Source organism: Ovis canadensis, chromosome 2 (assembly GCF_042477335.2).
Source record: "Ovis canadensis isolate MfBH-ARS-UI-01 breed Bighorn chromosome 2, ARS-UI_OviCan_v2, whole genome shotgun sequence".
Classification (NCBI taxonomy): domain Eukaryota; kingdom Metazoa; phylum Chordata; class Mammalia; order Artiodactyla; family Bovidae; genus Ovis; species Ovis canadensis.
The window spans coordinates 172,383,697-172,399,980 of NC_091246.1; the positions used below are offsets into that span (position 1 = coordinate 172,383,697).

Consider the following 16,284-nt stretch of genomic DNA (forward strand, 5'->3'; position numbering starts at 1 on the left):
GTTCAAACTTGTTAATATTTTTGCTCTAATTAAGTTTTCTGGAATTAAACTTCCCTTTGGAATATGCTGGTGTTTTGGGGGAGTGGTGTGTGGATCATAGTTGAGAACAGCAAGAAGAGAAATGAGTAGGTAGCTAAATAAATATATATTATTTAGTATATAGATTTAGCATTAATTATATATTATCTAGTATACAGACTGACACACTGACACACAGGCACATGTAAGTAATACTGTGAATATCTTATTTGAGATTAATTAAAATATGATGTTTAGCTATCTATAACATATATCCAGTTCTAACTTTTGCTGCAAAATTAATTATTTTATATAAAAGAAAAATCAAGTTGGCTTATACCATAGAAATCTAGGTCTATTATAGAACTTTCATTAAGTGTTTTTTGTTGTTGTTTTTGATATCATAAACATAGTAAGTTTGAGTAAAACAACGTCAATTTAAACATTTGGAAAACCATTTTCTTCCTTGTTAAACATCAAAAGATATTTAGTGTGAGAATAAAACAGATTCCACAAAATATTGCTGTTTTCATTCAAATTTAATCTGAAATTTGGGGACAGTAAAGTTTCTCCTTGGAAGGAAAGTTATGACCAACCTAGATAGCATATTCAAAAGCAGAGACATTACTTGGCCAACAAGGTCCGTCTAGTCAAGGCTATGGTTTTTCCAGTAGTCATGTATGGATGTGAGAGTTGGACTGTGAAGAAAGCTGAGTGCTGAAGAATTGATGCTTTTGAACTGTGGTGTTGGAGAAGACTCTTGAGAGTCCCTGGGACTGAAAGGAGATCCAACCAGTCCATTCTGAAGGAGATCAGCCCTGTTCTTTGGAAGGAATGATGCTGAAGCCAAAACTCCAGTACTTTGGCCACCTCATGCGAAGAGTTGACTCATTGGAAAAGACTGATGCTGGGAGGGATTGGGGGCAGGAGGAGAAAGGGACAACAGAGGATGAGATGGCTTGATGGCATCACCGACTCGATGGACGTGAGTTTGAGTGAACTCCAAGAGGTGGTGATGGACAGGGAGGCCTAGTGTGCTGCGATTCATGGAGTCACAAAAAGTCAGACACGACTGAGCGACTGAACTGAACTGAACTGAAAGCTTTCTTTCATGAAGTCAAGAATATCAAAATAGTAAACACTTTTAGCAGTCCACATAATTTAAATTAAAAGTTTTTGAGTGTGTTTTTCAATGCTAGTCTCTGTAAATTCTATAATATCCTCTGTTATTATATATCTTAAATTGTATCCTTTCTAGGCTGCTTAACTAAAGGCTCTTATGTTGCTATAATTGCTTGAAGAGCTTCAGTTGCATTATTAGGAACCTCAACCCAGGACTTGTTTAGGGGATATTTTCCCACTAAAATAAGTCCTGTTTTGCTTGTCTTTCCTCAAAGTAGATTTCAGAGGCCTCTCCTCAGGAAGTAGGAGTTAGAAGAGATAGTTATATGTATTATCAAACTAGGTTCCAGCTAACTGGGTGTAACTGTCATTTGAAGTAATTTAGCCAAATTTCTGTCTTAATTTAGACCCCTCATAAAGCAAAATATAGGATTTTGGCTTGGACATCTTGAAGTGAAAAAAGAATTCATAAATGGTAGAATTTTAAAATGTCTATCGGCTTACCTATTTAAAAATTACTGAACGGTAGTTATTTTTCTCTGTGTCCTCCCATAACATTTATATCTATTGTCATGGCTACTTCTGGAAAAGAGATAATCATCTATTAAGAGATAACACATATGCTGAGCTATACAACCACACTTGGGCTACATTTCCTCATTCTATGCACTGAGAATTTCACACATGTATGTGTGTGCATGCACGAGTGCACATGTTTAAATTGTTGTTACTATTATTATTGCCACCTAAGGTGTACAAAACTAAAACTCTCTTTTCTTTGCCCTAAGACAATTCATCCTTTAAAAGTATAGGTGTTCTGATCTGTATTTGATATTTTATGATTTTGTGAAAATCAGGGAAACTAAAGATTATTATATTTGCTAATACTTAGAAAAGTTAAATTTTGGAGACATCTTAATGGTTAAAACAATGCTTTGAGGAGGGCTAGCAGCAGAAGAGTTTGTTCTTCCAAGTAAGGGAAATGAGCCTAGTTGTGAAAGGCAGACAAACAAAAGAAGGACCTAAATGAAAAGGTTATAAATGGAGGCTTTTTCATAAAGTAAATGTGTTAGTCAGTCTCCAGCCATTTATTAGGATTCATTGTGTGCACAGAAGTTACTCGGAGGACTCTAGTTCTCTCTAATCATTACACCCTGCTCCTGCTTTCTTAGGAGCAGCTATAAATTCAAGAAGAGGTGGAAAACCGGCAGACTGCCAACCAAATTCAACCCACAGACATATGTTGTTGGGCCTGAACAATGTTTTGGAGAATTTTGAATCAGCTTCCAATTGAAACATGATAATTTTTACTTTTTCTAAAAAAAAGTCTGTATTTGTGTGTCTTCTCTTAAAAAATGATGAGATGTGAAGAACTGGTTAAGGTAGGCATGAGAACTATCAGGTGGAGATGTGTAGCTTCAGCATCTTGCAAATAGAACAAGTTCTCTCTGAATCAGGCTTTTTCTCCCTTCACCCTTGATTTGCATAGATAACCTGATTGACCTGGGGATATCTGTGACTGTGACCCCAGGAGTCAATCACCTCTAGGAGTTTTGCTTCTCTGATTTGTGGGTTGAGCAGAGTTTCTGTTGCGTACTGAACTGATATCATTTTCAATATCTTATTATTTTAAAATCCAAGCTGATAGGATTGAAAATGGAGAACAAAACCAAGAGATTGCATTTGTATCTCAACTTTAGAAAGAAATTCACTGGAGATTAACATCATTTCATTTATTTGTACAATTTTTTCAACATGATCTGAAATTACCAAGAGTAGGATATTGTGCTGTGCTCTTTGCTATTGCTAAGCAAGTTCCTTTCCCCCCTCTCTGCTCTGACCTCCTTTACTGTTTCTATTATATTTTGGCAGATAATCATATCCTGACTTCTTTCGTTCTCTGTTCTCTACTTGAGTTAGATGTCCCTCCTCCCAAATTGACTGTGGACTCCTTAAAGTCAAATGCTATATTTTTTTCAGTGTTGATACTCTGTACTGGACCAAGAACATTTGGTGCCTGTCTGAAATCCTCTGTCTCTAATTTTGCCAGTATTAAAATGAGCATTTACAACAAGTGCAAGTTTGCCACCATATTAGAATGGTCATGATTCTCAGTCCCAAGCATTACTGGATTCTCATGCTTCTCTCCTACTCTCCACATCAAAAGCTGCCACATGGACCAGGGATCAGTGCACCACGGTCAGGGAAAGTCAGAATATCCACTGCATCTCACCTTGGCTCCATTCATGACTCAAGACATACTCTCTACCCATCTGCCATGCTGATTAGTCTCTAGTTTTCCTCTCCAACTGATTCCCCACCCTGCAACTATGGTAAACTCGTTAATCCCTTTTCCTAGAGCCAGACTTCTAACCTAAAACTCTCTGGCCTGTAAAAAGCAGCTAATTCTCCAGGGACAACCCCACAGCCACTTATCTCTCAATTATTTCTTCAGGGACTTCCCACTGCCACACCTTCTGTCATTTAATGGATGGCCTAATAGCAAGTGCTTTCAGAATTAGGAGCGAGATTGGTATATTCAGTCTACCACCATACATGAAATCTTTATCAAATTTCCTCAAGGGGAAAACAAAACAGAATAAAAACAGAAAAAGACTTTGCTCACTGGATCAACACCTTAGACCTTGGACATTTCAAAATCTTTTCTTATTTTTTTCCCAAGAGTATTTTGCTAGGACCCCATGCTTTGTGAACAATCTACATTGATACTTTAAAATCCAAGGCAAAAATCAGATATAATATAAAACTGAGTCAAAAAAACCTACTTTTTTTTTTTTTTTGCTCTCTCCTAGTTTCTGTAGTTCGTCTTTGCTTCATTTTAATTTTAGCTCCAAGACTCAGTAGCTTCCTTCCACTTTTTTAACTGCTCTGTGTGATGAATATTAATTTTTCAAAATTAAAGGGTATTTTTGGTTAGGACACATCTTGAACTGCTCGAAGGAAATTTTCCATATCAACCAAAAATTGGTAAATAAACAAGAAAAGAGTGAGCCTCCTTCCTTCTCCCCGACACAGCTGTATTGAGGAAATGCAACTAATAGCAAGAAATTGCTTTTGACGAGTTTCATAATCTTGTCAGACTAATCAGAGTTGAAATAAACCAAAATTATCCTGACATGATTTTTATATCATAAAGAAGGGGAAAATGGTCATCATGTGTTTCAAGACAATCTGATAGAACAGTTATACTACAACTACTATTCACATTACATTTAATCTTTCTAAAACAGTATTTTATGACACAAACTAGGCAAAGTTCCTTATGTACATTATTATTTTTTTAATCTTGTCAGAAACAGCCTTGTTTTATAGATCAGGGCTTCGCTGATGGCTCAGTAGTAAAGAACCCCACCTGTCAATGGAGAAGATGTGGTTTCAATCCCTGGGTCAAGAAGATCCCCCAGCAAAGGAAATCTCAACCCACTCCAGTATTTTTGCCTGGGAAGTCCCATGGACAGAGGAGCCTGGCAGACTATATAATGCATCAGGTCACAAAAGATTCAGATATGACTTAGCAACTTAAAAACAACAATAAATCAGGAAACTCTGGCTCAGAGAGATTAAGTAACTTGTGTAAAATAACATATACACTATCTAACAAGTGATGGAGCCCAAGATTTAACTTCAGTTTTTCTGACTTCCCAGGCAATGCACTTTTATCTTTATTATCTCTCATATTGGTTAGAATGGCCATCATCAAAAAAATCCTCAAACAATAAATGTTGGAGAGGGTGTGGGGGAAAGGGAACCCTCCTACACTGTTGGTGGAAATGTAAATTTGTACAGCCACTAGTGGGCTTCCCTGTGGCTCAGATAGTAAAGAATCTGCCTGTAATGCAGGAAACGTGGTTTTGATCCCTGGGTCAGGAAGATACCCTGGAGAAGGGAATGGCAACCCACTCTGGTATTCTTCCCTAGAAAATTCCACGGACTGAGGACTGAGCACAGTTGAGGAGACTGTGCTCAGAAAGAGTCGGACACGACTGATTGATTAACACTTTCATTTTCACTTCACAGCCACTATGGAGAATAATACAGAAGTTCCTTAAAAAAGCAAAAATAGAACCACCATGAGAGACTTGAGTGAAAGTCACTCAGTCATGTCCAACTCTTTGCAACCCCATGGACTATATTGTCTATGCAATTCTCCAGGCCGGAATACTGGAGTGGGGATCCCTCCTCCAAGGGATCTCCCCAATGCAGGGACTGGACTCAGGTCTCCTTCATTGCAGGTGGATTCTTTACCAACTGAGCTATCAGGGAAGCACCTACGTTACAATTTACTATGTGGTAAAAAGTATGAGGAGGGGAGCAGTCAAGCCATGATGACCAGATATTATTTATTTGGCTGTATGATCAGAAATCTGACCATATGATCCAGCAATCCGACTCCTAGGTAAACAAAGAGAAAGACATAATTCAAAAGGATACATGCACTCTGATGTTCACTGGAGCACTATTTACAATAGCCAAGAGGTGGTAGCAACCTAAATGTCCATCAACAGAAGAATGGATAAAGATGTGGCATACACACGCGCACACACACACACACACACACACACAATGGAATATTATAATAGTCATAAAAGGAAACAGAACTGTGCCATTTTCAGAGACATGGATGGACCCAGAGACTGTCATACAGAGTGAAGCAAGTCAGAAAGAAAGAAGCAAATATCATATAATATCTCTCAGATGTGGAATCTAGAAAAATGGGATAGATAAACTTATTTACTCTTAGAAGAGTCATAGATGTAGAGAAAAAACAAATTTACCAAGGGAGAAGGAGGTGGTGCGACAAATTGGGAGACTGGAATTGACATATGTACACTACTATGTAAAAAGAAAAAAGAATTAATGAGAACCTATTGTACAGCCCTGGGAACTGTACTCAGTGATCTGTGATGACCTAAACGGGAGGAAACCTAAGAAAAGAATGGATATATGTATATGTAAAACTGATTCACTTTGCTGTACAGCAGAAACTAGCACAAAGTATAAAGTAATATATTCCATGTAAAACATATATATATATATACACATATATATGTGTATATATATATATATATAAAATATTTACTATCTCCATAAGAAATGAAAATGTTCTGGACCAGAACTTGGGGGAAATATGTCCTCAGCCTGTCCTCAAACACTTCTATTTCGCCAAGCTTCCTTGTCTTCTATTAAATCTTCTGCTTTTTCCATTAGCTTGCTAGAATAGCTACATAAAATAATTATGCAAAGTCACTTTTAAAACTCTAAATAGATGATAAATAGACAATAGACATTCTTACTTGTATTAATTAACTTGAACCCAACCATCACCATCAGTTCAGTTCAGTTCAGTTCAGTCACTCAGTCTTGTCCGACTCTTTGCAACCCCGTGAATAGCAGCACACCAGGCCTCCCTGTCCATCACCAACTTCCGGAGTTCACTCAGATTCACGTCCATCGAGTCAGTGATGCCATCTAGCCATCTCATCCTCTGTCGTCCCCTTTTCTTCCTGCCCCCAATCCCTCCTAGCATCAGAGTCTTTTCCAATGAGTCAACTCTTCGCATGAGGTGGCCAAAGTAACAGAGTTTCAGCTTTAGCATCATTCCTTCCAAAGAACACCCAGGGCTGATCTCCTTTAGAATGGACTGAATGGATCTCTTTGCAGTCTAAGGGACTCTCAAGAGTCTTCTCCAACACTACAGTCCAAAGGCATCAATTCTTCGGTGCTCAGCTTTCTTTATAGTCCAACTCTCACATCCATATATGACCACAGGAAAAACCATAGTCTTACCATAAAGACATAAAATAAACTTTACATAGGCCAAATGACATAAGAGAAGTAGGAGTACGAAAGTAAGACCCTTTTTCCATAGTCTAGACAAAACTTAACGGATAACCAAAATAGTAACTAGGACAATAACTGAACACAGAGAGAAGGAACTGAATGCCAATGGTAATTGATTGGATGTATGGACAGGAGTCCATGGAGATCCCAAGCTTACTTCTGTAAGTGATTTGAAGAACAGAGATATCTTAACTGACGTTGGAAAGAGAATGGGAATTCTGTAGGGAGATTATGGTTTTCACATGAGGCATATACTCAGTTTGAACTGCTGACTGGACATTAGGGAAGAGGTATCAAGTGACAACCAGAACCAGGAACAATACTGGGAGAGAGACCAAAGCATAAAAATTTAAGGACCATATTGATTAAATTCAAATAATAAAAATGGATAAGAATGTCAAGTTATCTTGTGAGAAGAAGAGATGGCCTAAAGCTGTACCATCCACTAGAAATAATTAGTAATGAGTAATTAAAAATTTTCTGGTAGCCACGTTGTATGAGGAAAATGAAAGAAGTGACCACATAAAAATAATATATTTTTTTATTTAATTCACTATGTTGACATTTTATAATTTTAGCATATAAAAATGTAAAAATATTAAGGATATATTTTACATTCTTTGTTTCTATTGTCTTCAAAAACTGGTGCTTATTTAACACTCAATTTAGATTAGTGCATTTTGAATGTTAAATAGCCATCTAGGTCTAATTTCTACCATAATGGACAGCATGATTCTAGGACAGAATTTGTGGGACATAAGGGCTGAAAGGAAACATAGGGTCCAGGGAAGATAAGAAAAGAGAAACAGGAAACTAAGGCAAAAAATGTCTTCTTCTTCACATGTTTTATAACATCTCTACATAAAGTTGATGTGTGCATATATATATGTATAAATAAGTGACAGGTTTTTACAGATGGAATAGTTTTCTTTACATATGAAACAGAGCAGGATCCTTCTAAACTGTTTCAGACTATAGCACCTCCTGAATGAGGTTCAGTATGGCTTAACTACTGACACCTAACAGGCTTAGAAATTATAGCATGGCATAGTGGAAAATAACAAGAATTTTATATCATGTGGATCTTCATATGAATCATGATTCAGCCTACAAATAGAACTATAAATCTGGGCACTTAACCACTTAACCTAAGCTTTCTTATCTTTAAAATGGGAATACTAACTCCTTTACATGATTTTTGTAGGATTCAAACGCTATTAAGTATGCAAAGCACCTGATACATAATACATAGTGAATAAATCATAGCACTAATGATTATTATTAATAATCCCACTCTAATAATCATTTATATAAATGATGCTTCATGCTACTGCAAGTATTTAGACAAGAAAGGAATACTGTTTGTTTAGCCTAACATCATGGTACCTACCACAGTGTTGGAGACACCATTGGGATAAATCAACATTCATTTTTTTCCTCCTACATTCTACTTCCTTTAGGAGAACCATCAAGGTATGAATAGAGGCTCAGACTACTTGATTTCCCAGTGCATGCAGCAGAAAGGTGAAAAGGATTAATATGGGCCTCACTGCTCAGTTTCTATCCCTTAAAGTTATAATATGAACTTAACTGAAGCAGAAAGATTAATTTAAAAAAAAATTCCCTTGACACAGCACTCAACTTCCTGAGCATTCTACCTTTTACAGCTATTTTAAAAAGAAATCTCATTATGACTCCAAGCTTGTCATTATATCGGCAGAGACTAGAACAAAAAGTTCTCTAATTGTTTAGGAAATGAATCTAAAATAAGTAAAATTATTCAATGTAACACCATGGTTTTAGAGAAACAGCTTAAAATTTAAATGCTTAGAGGTAGTTGGTGTTTTTTTATCAGTTTATTCAATATGTTCTCAGATGGAGGGTTATTTGATTTGGAGTTTCAGAAAAGTGCCACAATATATAATGGATCCAATGTTCCAATCCCAACTTCAACACTGCTATGTTACTCAAAATGAATCCATAAGGTGTCATTGTTTGAAATATGTTTCTAGCTTCCTTTCTCCTAAGTTTATCTTATTTGTGAGACCCAACAGAAGTCAGAAATCTCCAGAAAACCTTCCCTGGCTCTACAGCCCACATTCAGCTTTCATATTATTTATTCTTTCACTAATCAAATACCAGTGTTCTTGCCTGGAGAATTCCAGGGACGGGGGAGCTTGGTGGGCTGCCATCTCTGGGGTCGCACAGAGTCAGACACGACTGAAGCAACTTAGCAGCAGCAGCAACAACAACAATCAAATATTTATTGAGTATTTATTATATGCCTACCACTGTTCCAGGTTCTCTGTATTCAGTAGTAAAGAGGCAGAAGAAGTCAATGTTTTCATAGACCATTCAGTTTTGGGTAAAGATAGTTACTAAATGACTTCACATGTAATAATGATTCCTCATATTCAAAATGCCATTTAAGCAAACAAAAGCAGAGTAATTAGGCAGAGCATCTGAAAAATCATGGAAAAAAGACTGAATTAAAGTACAATAGAAAATCATCTGGAATGGTTTAGTTGGAGAGTTGTATGATTTAAGTCTTAAGAAAGTTACTCTGGCTACTCTTCAGAAAATGATTATCATGAAATGTAGAATCAAGGAAATGAGTCAGGAGAACTCTACAGCAGTAGAGGTGGTAAGAAGTGATTAAATTTGGGATATCTTGATATATATTTACCCCTTGCTTAATGTTTAATTCATTCCTCCTAAGAGAAAATCGGTTAAATAAAAGCACGATACCCAACCAACATTTATAAATGTAAAAATGCACGAATAGATTTAAAAAATGGGTTTATGTAACTAGTAAAAACAATTTGAAAAATATTGTACATAAAACATATTAACAGTGTATTTAATATATTTCTTTTATACTGTATCTTTTTCTTCACCAATGTTTTTGAGACAGATTTTTTGCCTTCAGATGGGCAAGAAAATGCTAAATTACATTTATATTTTAATGATTACATGATAAAGTATTTAAATGATATTTAATTATATAACAAAAACAAACAAACAAAAGAATTATAGGGTCAGAAAACCTGACAGGAACATTCTACAAGCTCCTATTTCTTCAACCTTTTCGAGTTCATTCAAAATGTTCAAATCAACATTGATCCATATATTTCACATGATTTATCTCTAACTTGAACCTAGAAAGTGAGTTAGTAAGTGCAGTTCTATTTAAAATTGTGATGTCATCTAAATGCCATGTTTTGTATACATTTAGCAGGTGTTTTGAGGAACACTCAGTATACAAGCAAACAAAAAATAAAGACTCAATACTCTGTGTGTGTGTGTGTATATATATACATACCTTTTTAAGAGCCATCACTGAGAAAAGTAAACAAGATTATGGGAGGTGAATCAATATTTTGCAGATTCTGCTTATTGCTGATTAACTGGATGTTGGTTTGGGATAGGGAGTATGAGCGTAGGAATGAAATTGGGGATAAGTCTTAATTTACTATCCTGAACAGATAGTAAATGTTGGTGGTGCCATTAAATGAGATAAATGAGAATAGGGAAGAGGCAGGTTGGGTTGGGGGCAGATGGGGAGCAATTAGGAGCTTAGTTTTTGAACATACTCATTTTGTTGTCTCCTGAAACATTCAAGTGGAGATGATAGGTAGGCAATAGCATTTACAGCTTTAGTGCTAAAAAACAAAAGGCTTGGTCTTGAGAGCTAATGAGAATATAGGTAGCATTTAAAATCATGGCAATATATAATATTGCATAGAAATAAACTAAGAAGACAATAGCTAGGACTGAAAAAAGATATAAATAAGCCACCGAGTTTAGCAAAATGAAACTTTGGGCTTCCCAGGTGGTGCTAATGGTAAGGAATCCTCTGGCTAACATAGGAGACTTAACTGAAGCAGTAGGATCCCTGGGTTGAGAAGCTACCCTGGAGGAGGAAATGGCACCTCACTTCAGTACTCTTCTTCTTAAGAATCCCAAGGATAAAGGAGCCTGGTAGGCTATAGCGTATGGAGTCACAATGAGGCGGGCAAGACTGAGCATTTGAGAACAGCACAGCACAACCACTGAGTCTCTGACAATAGCATGTTCTGTAATATTTCTAAGGCATTGACTTTAAATTTATGAATTTATATTTAAATTCTTATGTTTATACACTAACCTACCTAAGAAGTTTTCACTGGCTAGATAGCACACTGACTCTTTGTATCCTTAGCATAATACACTGTACTTAGTTGGAGCTCAAAATTATTTATGGAATTGAATTGGGCTGATTCCCATCGAAAGAGAAAAATCAATTTTAAAATTCACAGTTTTTGACAAGACTGATTTTTAAAAATAAGATAGTCTGCCTATTCTTTGGCATCCTCTACTCTCTCTCATCAAATGTGCTTTCCTACCACGTCAGTGAAGATAGAATCAACGGAGAAAGTGTTCCTTCCACTTCCTCTCCTCACTTCATCTTCTCTACATTCAATTCATCTACGTACACACTCATTAAAGTGCTCTTCCTTCTGTTTCAGGTTAACTTATCTATTTGAGCTAGTGATTACACCAATCTGTACTGTATCCCCTGAGACCTTGTTGGATATCTGAATATATATATATATATTTTCTTTATTTTCATTTCTTTTCTCTTTCCCTTCACTTAAACATTCATATTTCATCCTCATTTTACCTATTGCCTATCTCAAGCTTTATAAAAAGAATATTTTATATACACTAGCCTCAATTCCCTACTTCCTTTAATATATCATTCTAGCCTTGAACTTAACTAAGATTTTGGTCCTTAATTATACAGTTGAGAAAGGATACACTCTGTTATTAATTAAAAAAAGAAGAAAAAATCAAACAAGACAGCTAACCTTTTAAAAAACAAGCTTATCTCAATCATAATAACAGAAATATTACATAAAACTATATAAGGACACAGTTTTCTGCAGACTGGAAAAACCTGAAATGTTTGGTAACACAATCTGCTAGAAAAGCTACGGAGCCTCCACCAGCACTCTCAATAAGTGCTGACGGAAGTTCGAAAACTTACAACTAACATGAAGGACAGTTTGGCAATAACTATCAATACCATTTTATCTCTTGGCTTATAAAAACACAGTATTTCTGGGAATTCATTCCATAGATATATTTTCAAATGTACACAATTATATTAAAGCATTCTTTGCAGCAGCAAAAAAAAAAATTAAAACACTCATGACTCTTTTAAGAAAGAGACTGGTTAGATTAAGTACAATATATCCACACAGTGGAAAACAGTACAGCTATAAACAAAGAGAGAGAGAATTAGACAGTTTATTATCTTTATAATTAAAATAGCTCCAAGATATTACTGAAAGAAAAAAAGTGAAGAGATATATATAGCATACTACCTTTAATGTAATAAAGATATTTACACACATACGAGTGTATATACATATATGCTTCTGCATAAAAAAAGTATAAAAGGATTAAAAAAAAACTATGGAAAGTGGTTACTTGTTGGGTTAAGGTGGGAAAAAACAGGGATATAGAAGCAGGAAAATAAAGATTTTCACTAAAATGTTTATATTTAGGTTTTGTTTTCAAACCATTTCACTGTGTTACTTACTCTCAAAATTAAAAACAACCAATCAAGTTCCAAAATATAGAAAAAAAAAACAAAACATTATAAGCACAGCCTATATTAGAACCTCTCTTCATAGAAGACAAGCGTTTCTCCAAACCAACCTAAACAGTATATCGTCAACAGTAAGGCCTATGGAAGGAGTAAACAAATCCTGATGATACATAGCCCATGCAGATGCAATTATGGCCATCCAATCAGGGATTTCCCCTGCTCAACAACCTTCTAGTTACCTATACTATACAGTCATGATCTGCTCAGCAAGTTCACTCTATTAGAATCTCAAACTGTCTGCCCCAACCTCTTACTAGCATACTTGTCACTACCAGCAGGAGACAACTCACTCTGCCTTGGAAATTTCTGTTACTCCATGTTTTCGTCCTTTGACACATTTCTTTCCTCTCCCTTAGAATGTTTCTCATCTCCCCAGTTCTAACTTTCTCTGGAAACTACCACATTAGCACCCCGTTATCCATGGGGATACATTCCAAGAGCCACAATGGATACCCAAAACTACAGGCAGTACCAAATCCTATACAGACAATGTTTTTTCTTAGTATACAAACCTATGATAGAGTTAAGTTAATTAGTCACAGGAAAAAATTAACAACTACTAATAAAATGGAACAATTATAACAACATATTGTAAAATTGTGTGTACAGTGGTCTCACACACACAAATTATTTTACTGTACAAATTTAATGTCTTTTTCATCTTAAGTAAGCACTTACCATGCTCTGTGGTCATAACTATTGCAATTTGAGGTTCAACAGCAAAGCACACAGGATTTTATTTTCCTTCTTCACAATTTCATGAATAGAAGATTTAGGTTCGTCCCTACTGTAAATCTTAGCCTCGACATATATATATTTTTTTTCTCACACCCTTTCACTTAGGGGAAGCACGCAGGGCTTTTCATTGGCATGTCCAAACAACCAGGTCAGCAGCACTACTCTCGCACTATGGGGCCAGTATTAAGTGAAATAAGGGGGACTCCAAAACAAACGTGAAACTTCAAACCCAGGAGAGCATGGATCTGATAAGCAAGATGGCTGCGGAGTGAGTTACCGAGGAAACGCTAGACTTCGGACTGATTCGCAGGAGCAGGACAGGGAGAGATTTCCTCAAGCTACTTCAGAAAGGTGAACGATTTCAAATGTATGGATGATTATTTCTGGAAGTTTGTCTTCAATAGTTTTGGACTGTGGTTGATTGTGGACACTGTGGAAAGCAAAACTGTGGAGAAGGGGGAACTACTGTACACATATTTGTTCAAAAATTTTGTCCTGATTTTTCTGACTATGGTAAGTGATATGTGTGCAAAATTCTCTAGTTTATTGCCTGGCATATAACAGGAAGACAAAAATGTTCGATGAAGTTCTGAATCCTAATAGAACATCTCATATCTTTTTATGGTACTTGATAAATTTTGTTGCCATTATAATTATTAATATAATGATTTTACTAGATTTTGTGAAGAAGAAAATGCCTACCCACTCCAGTATGCTTGCCTGGGAAATTCCATGATCAAAGGAGCTTGGTGGGCTACACTCAATGGGGTTGCCAAGAGTGGGATGACTAAGCAAGTAAACAACAACAGCTATATTATAAGCTTTTAGAAGGTAAGTATTGAGGGGCAAGGGTTTATACATGGAGTGCGTGTGTACTCAGTAGCTCAGTTGTGTCTGACTCTGGGACCTCATGGACCGTGGCCCGCCAGGCTCCTTTGTCCATGGGATTTTTCAAGCTCTAATACTAGAGTAGGTTGCCATCGCTTCCTTCCAGAGGATCTTTCCTACCCAGGGACAGAACCCACCTCTCCTGCATTGAAGGTGATTCATTTCCACTGAGCCACCTGGGAAGCACATAGGAATGGCTGTTGAAAAATATTTTAAAATTCAGTTTAATTAAAACATTTGCTTCATTTAGACCTACTTTTAAACTGATATTGTTTCTGTCTGACTGCAGAGCTTAGCAAGTTTAAGTAAGAAGCACTTTTGTTCTTATTTAAATATTTATTTATTTGGCTGTGCCAGGTCTTCGTCGCAGCATGCAGGATCAAGTTCCCTTACTGCCAAGTCACTTCAGTTGTGTCCAACTCTGTGCGACCCCATAGACGGCAGCCCACCAGGCCCAATCAGGCTCCCCCGTCCCTGGGATTCTCCAGGCAAGAACACTGGAGTGGGGTGCCATTTCCTTCTCCAATGCATGAAAGTGAAAAGTGAAAGTGAAGTCACTTTCACAAGTTCCCTTACTAGGGATCTAATCTGAGGCCGCTGCATTGGGAGCCAGGAATCTTGGCCATTGGACCAGCAGGGAAATCCCAAGTAATGCTTTTAAATGTTACCTTATGTGGCTGTGTAATGGTTTTCTATGGCTTTCACCTCTAAGATATGAAGTTCCCTTTCTTCTGAGGGAAGAATTTTAGTTCCTCAGTGTGTAGCCCCCTCTTTTCAGCTGAGACTCCATGTGTTGCAGGGGAAGGTGGCTCATCAGTGCAAGAGTGAGCCAGTTAACCAAGCCTGGTCACTCAGAGTATCTAAGTCTCAAAGGCAATGAGCAGCTCAGCATGGTCACGTGACCCGCTTTTATTCAGTCAGATCTTAATCTGAGGTATCTTTGCTGTGGTGTTGGAGGAAAGACGTTCTTTTGTACAAAGCTTTCTGAAAGAGTGAGATGTAAACCTGAAGCCTCCTGGTCAATTTAGTATGAGCTTCTGCCAGAGAGTGCTTATAGAAAAGTGAGAACAAGAGCTAAGGAATGAAGAAAATGATCTCGGTAATCCTGTGTGAGCTGCTGGGTCCAGCCTGATTTTTCTCTTCTTGGATTTTCAGTTATACAAATCAGTGCCTACCTCTATTGCCTAGGGTAATTTTAGCTTATTTTCTATCATTTGCAAACAAAGGTGTTTTATCTACTATAAGCTGAAATTTAGAATAATCATAAGTACATTTTATAATTTAGTTATATAACATTATCTTGTAGTACAAAAAATATGGTACCCAAAGTATTCAGGATATTAAATGATATTTAAAATACATGTGTAAAATACTGGGTTAGGTTAGTTTCTAATTGTATGAGAATAGCAAAATACCTTGAAAATATAGTACAATTATTTTTCATCCACTGCAAGAAACATATATATTTCTTTAGGTATATCTTAACAAAATGGAGATATCTCTGTGATGGACCCTTCATGTACAACATTCTCAGGATATTCTGGGTTTAATTGCCAGAGACAGGATGAATAGTTAACAAAACACTCTTTATCCCCCAAGTATTTCCCCAAAACTATTTGTAATGGCATCAGTCTCCTTACTTGAGACCAAGTCCTCAATATTTAGCTGTTCCCTTGGATCTTGTCTGCTGAGAGAACTTATTAAAATTCTACTGGGAGGGAGGGGAGTCCTGAATTACAAGTTACAAGAAACAAAGCTTTGGAGTCTTCTCTTGTGAGCATGGATTCTTTTCATCAGATGCCCTAACTTCTGGAAAATAGGATGTGTACATTTTTTAACAACAGTGGGAGTGTGATGGGAAGGAAAAAAGAAATAAAAAGTATGGTCTGTTTCTCTAGGTACCAAGGATGGTTGACCTTGAGTTAGGGACAGAATAGGCCACTCTGGAATAGAGCTTTTAAAAAGAATAAAAGAAGGAATATCAAGCCTTTCAGAATTTT

The 16,284-nt window shown here is 36.6% G+C and overlaps 1 protein-coding gene across 7 annotated transcripts in view; it reads right to left on the bottom strand.

Moving 5' to 3' along the window:
* ARHGAP15 (Rho GTPase activating protein 15) overlaps nt 1-16,284 on the bottom strand; it is a 706,829-nt gene that overhangs the window by 688,089 nt on the left and 2,456 nt on the right. For 2 of the 7 annotated variants that reach the window (XM_069577674.1, XM_069577675.1), the window contains exon 2: nt 14,422-14,481. The exons of the other annotated variants lie outside the window; for them this stretch is intronic. The gene's annotated coding sequence lies outside the window, so the exon portion shown is untranslated. The remainder of the gene's footprint in view (nt 1-14,421; nt 14,482-16,284) is intronic. 7 annotated transcript variants of the gene reach the window in all.